This window comes from Xenopus tropicalis, chromosome 7 (assembly GCF_000004195.4).
Source record: "Xenopus tropicalis strain Nigerian chromosome 7, UCB_Xtro_10.0, whole genome shotgun sequence".
Taxonomy (NCBI): domain Eukaryota; kingdom Metazoa; phylum Chordata; class Amphibia; order Anura; family Pipidae; genus Xenopus; species Xenopus tropicalis.
Window position 1 is genome coordinate 51,028,019 of NC_030683.2, and position 7,267 is coordinate 51,035,285.

The following is a 7,267-nucleotide window of genomic DNA, read 5'->3' on the forward strand; positions in this document are numbered from 1 at the left end:
ATAGTTTTGAAAGTGAAATATTTTTGGCATATGTAAGATTTACAACTGCTTTACAGTTGGGATGCCCTTTTTCAGTTTTTTATTACATATTGTGTCAAATGTTTACAATGGGTAAGAGGTCTGGACCACAAGCTAGTTTAGCACCCAAACTCTTTTACTATGGAACCATGCATTTTATTTATATTTTTTGGAAATGCACTTTTAGTAGTGTTCCCTGTAAAATCATGGGCACAGTTTCAGCACAGTGATCCATAGCCCTTCTCACTTGTAACTGTAAAACAGTTACTAGATTTACATAGAATTTTATTTTGTATCAGGTCCCAGGTTTCTAGGAGTGTGTCTATATGTCAGCTTCAGTTGTACTTGGTAAATGGAAGAATATGTGTAGGTAATATTAGTGTAATTCTAGATCTCATGTAATATGGCCTGTCATTTCTTCTGATGTAACTAATGCAAAGGTACATTACAATATAATGCCTAGTTGCAGTGTATTTTTTATTTTAAAATATAAAATGAATACCAAATAAAAAATACAAATGACAACATTTATCTGGTCTTTTTTTATCTGATTTTTTTATGTTTTATTAAACTGCTAAATGCAGCACAGTCATACTTGTTAATACACTGTACACATTTTACACATTTTGCTTATAGTAGCACAAAATCACTTTGGGTCCATTTTAAATTGACAGTTTAAGGCAAATAACTACTGCGTTCATTTTATTATTTTGCTCTATAGGCTCATATAGTATTACTTCTTTCCGTTTTTTTACACCTACAGTTCATGATCATATCTTATGATGTGTGTCTCTTTTATCCCACATCATCACAGAACAGGATGGTCCATGGGAGGAACAGCTCTCTGACAATAAGGTGATCTTGCAGACAGTTACATAAAACACAGTCTTTCTAATGACCATGGGACTCCATCAGGCCAGTGGTTCATTAAGTACTTTCCCACTGGGTTTAATTGCTGAGGAGAGAAATCCGGAATTGTAAATTATGTCTTCAGCAAGGCAGATCAGACTATGACATCAGACTACCAGTGGGTAATTGATAGATCTTAAGTCAATGAAACCAGCTGTGGCAGAACACTTGTCTTGATACATTCTCCTGTGTTCTTGTCACAGCACTCTATAGTAACGCTCCAATGTATACATTGCAATCAGGAAGTCAGACTCTGCTGCAATTATGTTTATTTATTTTATATATAAAAGGCACTTCATGTTTTGGGCCATCATTACCATTTTCTTTCTTTTCAACGTGCTCTATATATCCATTAGACTGCTACCAATGGCTAGTCGTAAAAATGCAGCTACAAAACTGCAGGTTTTTTTTTTTATAAATTAATGATGGCAATCATAGCAACTGAGCTACCTGGAAATTAATATCTTTATGTAATATAATTCTAGTTCAAAGACACCCTTTATCTCTAGTTAGAGTTTGTGACATATTTAAATATTTCCAATCTACTATGTACCACATACTTTTAAGGTTGAACCTTAAGCAGCCAAACCAAACGTCATTAATACCTTCGATTTGCTTGTAGAAATCCCTTTACAACCATGGGTGTGGATACTCCATGATAATATTTTAGGATGAGAACCAGGCTTGCTTTGTTTTTACTTTTCTCCTATCACAGTTACTGGCATTTGACTATATTCATTCTTGATACTCTCCAACAGCAAATTACTAACCCCTTGCTAAGAGCTAGATGGGGTACAGAGAGTGACCAATATACTCTGGGTAGTGCCTCCCACCTCCCTGCACTGGAAAATAATTTAATAACCACATACTCCAACAAGGTAAGGAAACAAAAAAAACTCATCAGTTATAAAGAGGTCCAACAGATTAGTCCATTACAAATATACTGTATATGTTTCTAACATTATAATATCTTGCTTTGCTTATATATAATTATAAATTTACATCTCTACATAGTAAAACGTATGCCAGAACAGACAATTTTGATCATACACAAACAAAATGTTGTATGTAGTACAAATAAGAAATGACTAAAAAGCATGTAATAAAATGTGTGCTATGTGAAATATGGTATATTGTGTCAAACTCAAAAAACAAGCTGACTACATCCATATTTACTTTAATGTAAAAATACATACTATAATAATGATATTACTTATATCACATCATCCACCTGATATTTCAATATCATTCACAACATGAAACAGCTCTTAGTTTGTGAAATGAGGCAGTTCATACTGGTTAAGCAGTTAAGAAATGGCTCCTATCATTCCAGTTGGCAGAGTGCCTCTCAAATCTCTGCTTCTCTCTGTACAGATAGGGATCTGAACAAACAGGGAGATAAAAAGATCTTACTGCATAAAACATGGACAAAAAAACCTTAATAATAAATCAAATACTTGTTTTTCCCTCTGTTATATAAATATTACTATTTCTCCAATTTATAGTATTTGTGTTAAATTACAATGAAGGCCACAAATTGAAAATGAACATTTAAAAAACATTGGATCCTGCTATAAATAATGTTAGTGATCTTTTGCATGTGAAAATATCTGATCAGAACCCAAAATTAAATTTAATAAACTATCTCTATGAAAGCAAAATAAAAATGATGAATCTACCATATCTCACATTTTCATAACAATAACCAAATACCTGAGATCCATAACAGTATGTCCTGCTTCTGTAAAGTGCCATGATACAGGTAACTTGTTGTTCCCCTTTCTGATAGTGGATGTATGCTGTGTCGTTTAGGTCTGGTGCCAGCAAATCAAGAATCTATAAGCCTTTTCTTATACCTCACTGCTGGATCTTTAACTCTTGTTTGGTGATCTAGCATGCTGCTGAGTTCTCAAGTTCCTGCCTTGCCCTTGATCTTTGTCATCCAGTTTCCTGGTTTAACCCTGGCTTGTTATTAAGTTTCTGCCTTGCCGTGCCCTGGATCTTTCCATGATAATTTCTGGTTTGACGCTGGCCTGCTATTAAGACTCCCTCATGCTCACCGCAGCTAAGATATTTGATTGGATGCATGTTTAGAATAATTGTTTGTATACTGACTGATTTCAAAGCTAAAATTCTTTTCAGATTATTTCATTTTTAAACTGCAGTGGCCCTATGTAAAAAGGATGAATACTGCCATTGACCCTAAATGTTGTATCTTTATGTGCTTAGCTTTTCCCCTTATTTGGAATAAACAGCTATAATCCTTTCATCCTAGAGCCTAATGGGAATTTTCTAGTCAAGCACAGGAATAGTATTATATTACATTTTAGGTAGTTACAGTACATTTATGTCTAAAATTAATTGTGCTAACACGATTCCCACTGTTAGAGATTTGGAATGTGGTCCAGATTTTTCAGCTCTTCAGAAACCATTACGTTCCCTGCTTCTCCCATCCCCCACTGCACCGATATTGCAGTGTTTCTCAGTGTTTATAGTGTTGTGAATATATTTGAATCAGATTGTTCTGATTCTGTTTTAATACATTAGTCGTTTTTTTGGACTGATTACCTGGTTGACCTAGCTTGACAATGAATTTAAAGAGACTCATACTCATTGTCTGGTTCACAGCTTGTACAAACCAACAGATTTGCCGCTTTAGGTGAAGATGCTGGGGAAGGCAGCTCTGAGCTGGCGTGTATGGAGCAGGCTGACTCTCGGAGCACCCTGGGAGCCGGCACCTCTAATACAGGTGAGGGGAATAGTGCTAGGAAGGGAAGGCAGGCTATAGTTGTAGGGGATTCAATTATTAGAAAGGTGGACAGGGTAATTTGTCGCAAAGACCCTACATGCCGAACTGTGTGTTGCTTGCCTGGTGCTAGGGTTCGGCATGTGGTGGAACGAGTGGACAAATTCTTGGGAGGGGCTGGGGAAGACCCGGCGGTCTTGGTACACATAGGTACCAATGACAAAGTTAGAGGAGGGGGGGAAGTCCTCAAGAACGATTTTAAAAAGCTAGGTGCGAAGTTGAGGGCGAGGACTTCCAAGGTAATTTTCTCAGAGATATTACCTGTGCCACGAGCAACATTAAGAAGGCAGCGGGAGCTTAGGGAGATTAATGCGTGGCTGAGAGATTGGTGCAGGGAGGAGGGCTTTGGGTTTCTCCAAAACTGGGCTGATTTCTCAATTGGCTACAAGCCGAGTGTGTCTGTTCCTTAAGCAGGAATTAAAAGCAAATATTAAGGAGGAAGTGATGGGGGTAACAGAGGGAGCTGAATCCTTATAGCTTGAGCTTCTCACAGATAGTAAAGAATCTACCAAACTAATTGTAGGGGTATGCTATAGACCCCCTAATGTAAGCGAAGAGGAGGAGGCCCAGCTCCTGTTGCAAATAGAAAAGGCTGCTAGTTTGGGGCAAGTGATAATAATGGGGGATTTTAATTACCCTGATATTGACTGGGGCAATAGTACTGCCAGGACAGTAAATGGGAACAAGTTTATAAACAGGTATGGTACCTAAGGATTGGAAGAAGGCGAATGTCATTCCCATATTTAAAAAGGGAGTAAGATCTCAGCCTGGTAATTATAGGCCTGTAAGTTTGACATCCGTGGTGGGCAAGTTATTTGAAGGCTTGTTAAGGGATCACATTCAAAATTATGTAGTGGAGAATGGCATTATGAGCAGTAATCAGCATGGCTTTATGAAGGACAGGTCATGTCAGACCAATTTAATTGCTTTTTATGATGAGGTAAGTAAGAAGCTGGACAGTGGGGATGCAGTAGATATAATCTATTTGGATTTTGCCAAAGCATTTGATACCGTTCCCCACAAACGACTGCTTTCTAAGCTAAGGTCTACTGGTGTTAGTGAAGTCATTTGCACATGGATAGAAAACTGGCTACAGGATCGGGTACAGAGGGTGGTTGTTAATAGTACATTCTCTACTTGGAATAAGGTTCTCAGTGGGGTCCCTCAGGGTTCTGTACTGGGTCCACTTTTGTTTAATTTGTTCATAAATGACTTAGGGGAGGGTATTATGAGTAATGTATCAGTGTTTGCAGATGACACAAAACTCAGCATACCAGTCAATTCTATCCAGGATGTGACATCCCTGCAGCAGGATCTTGACCAACTGGCAATCTGGGCAGCTAAGTGGCAGATGAGATTTAATGTGGATAAATGTAAGGTCATGCACCTGGGATGTAAAAATATGCAAGCCCCGTACACCCTTAATGGGACTGCACTAGGCAAATCCATAATGGAGAAGGACCTTGGAGTCCTTGTAGATAATAAACTTGGCTGTAGCAAGCAATGCCAGGCAGCAGCTGCAAGGGCAAACAAGGTTTTGAGCTGTATTAAAAGGGGTATAGATTCACGGGAGGAGGGGGTTATTCTTCCCCTTTACAGAGCACTGGTAAGGCCCCATCTAGAATATGCTGTTCAGTTCTGGTCTCCAGTGCTCAAACGGGACATTATTGAGTTAGAGAGGGTCCAGAGAAGGGCAACTAAGCTGGTAAAGGGTATGGAAAGTCTCAGTTATGAAGAAAGACTGGCCAAGTTGGGTCTGTTTACACTGGAGAAGAGGCGCTTAAGAGGTGACATGATAACTATGTATAAATATATAAGGGGATCATATAATAACCTTTCTAATGTTTTATTTACCAGTAGGTCCTTCCAACGAACACGAGGGCACCCACTCCGTTTAGAAGAAGGGAGGTTCCATTTAAATATTCGGAAAGGATTTTTTACAGTGAGAGCTGTGAAGTTCTGGAATTCCCTCCCCGAATCAGTCGTGCTGGCTAATACATTATATAGCTTTAAGAAGGGGCTGAATGGATTCTTAGCAAGTGAGGGAATACAGGGTTATGGGAGATAGCTCTTAGTACTAGTTGATCCAGGGACTGGTCCGATTGCCATCTTGGAGTCAGGAAGGAATTTTTTCCCCTCTGCGGCAAATTAGAGAGGCTTCAGATGGGGTTTTTTGCCTTCCTCTGGATCAACTAGTAGTTAGGCAGGTTATATATAGGCATTATGGTTGAACTTGATGGATGTATGTCTTTTTTCAACCCAACTTACTATGTTACTATGTCTGCAATTCTGTAGTGGCATTTATCTACTCTGTACTCTGCTTCTATTAGCAGCTTCTTGAGCCTTCTTTGGTAAGGCTCAAGGAGAAGGCTCAAGAAGAAACCAGAAATAAAGTTAAGTAAAGCAAAAGAAAAACCAAAAAGTCAAGAACAGAAAAGTATTATGTGTTACAGTAAAGTATAATTCCACAGCATGTATTTATGCACTGTGTCACCTGACAGTATATGCTTATAGCTCAACTGCCTGGTTTTTGCCATAGTGAAAAAGAGGATGACCCTACCAAGATAAGGAAGGGGTTACAGAGTGTCAGCAAGGGGAGAACTGGAAGTATCAATAAAGTATATATTAGTGATGAGCGTATCTGTCCCATATAGCTTCGCCGAAAATTTTGTGAATCTTTCAACAGATCTACAAAACAGCGAAAATGTCACACAAAATTGTCGAGTGCGTCTTTTTTTGGACGTGCGTAATTTTTTTATGCAGGAGACAATATTTTAATCAATTTTTTGATGTGAGCGACATTTTTTGGCATGTGGCAAAGTTTTACAAGGCCAGCCCTACACTGACCTATATAAGTAATTTAAGATTAGTACTGAGCAAAGGGACTAAGTTTTACCTGCAACATTCTTGCTTATAACGTTAAAAAAAGCCCTTTTATTGGCTCCATTAGGATCACCTGACTGTAGCTGGGAAGAGTGGGGGCTACAACATGGAGCTGGCCACTTCTCCTGTATAAACAATAATACAAGAAAAAGGGAATGTTGTGCTCAACCACTAAATTGTGAATCATTAGGCGGGGGTGCAATGAGGCTGTGACCACAAAATACATATAAACAACCGCAAAAGATCCTCTGCACTCACCCATTATCAATATGTAGAAATAGGACATTAAGACATTCTTCAGCTACTAAGAAATGCCCTCCCCCCCCCCCCCCCAGACCCAAAAGAGGGATTGTTTGTCCATACATTGCAATATACTTCAAACTGGCCAACTGCGTCAAAGTCATCCCTTCTGGCCAGTCCTACACTGACCTATATAAGTAATTTAAGATTAGTACTGACATTAGACATTTCTGCGTCTGCTTTTTTGGTCACAGTTTTTAATAAATAAAGAAACATTCATGCTTTTTTAAAAAGTGAGTTAAGTCATGATAGAAATAAACCTCTAAATGGTAAATGGCCATCCACTGTCTTCCAAGAGACCAATGAATTATTCCTTTTTCTTACGTTCAACTCATGTGTATACATAGGTCC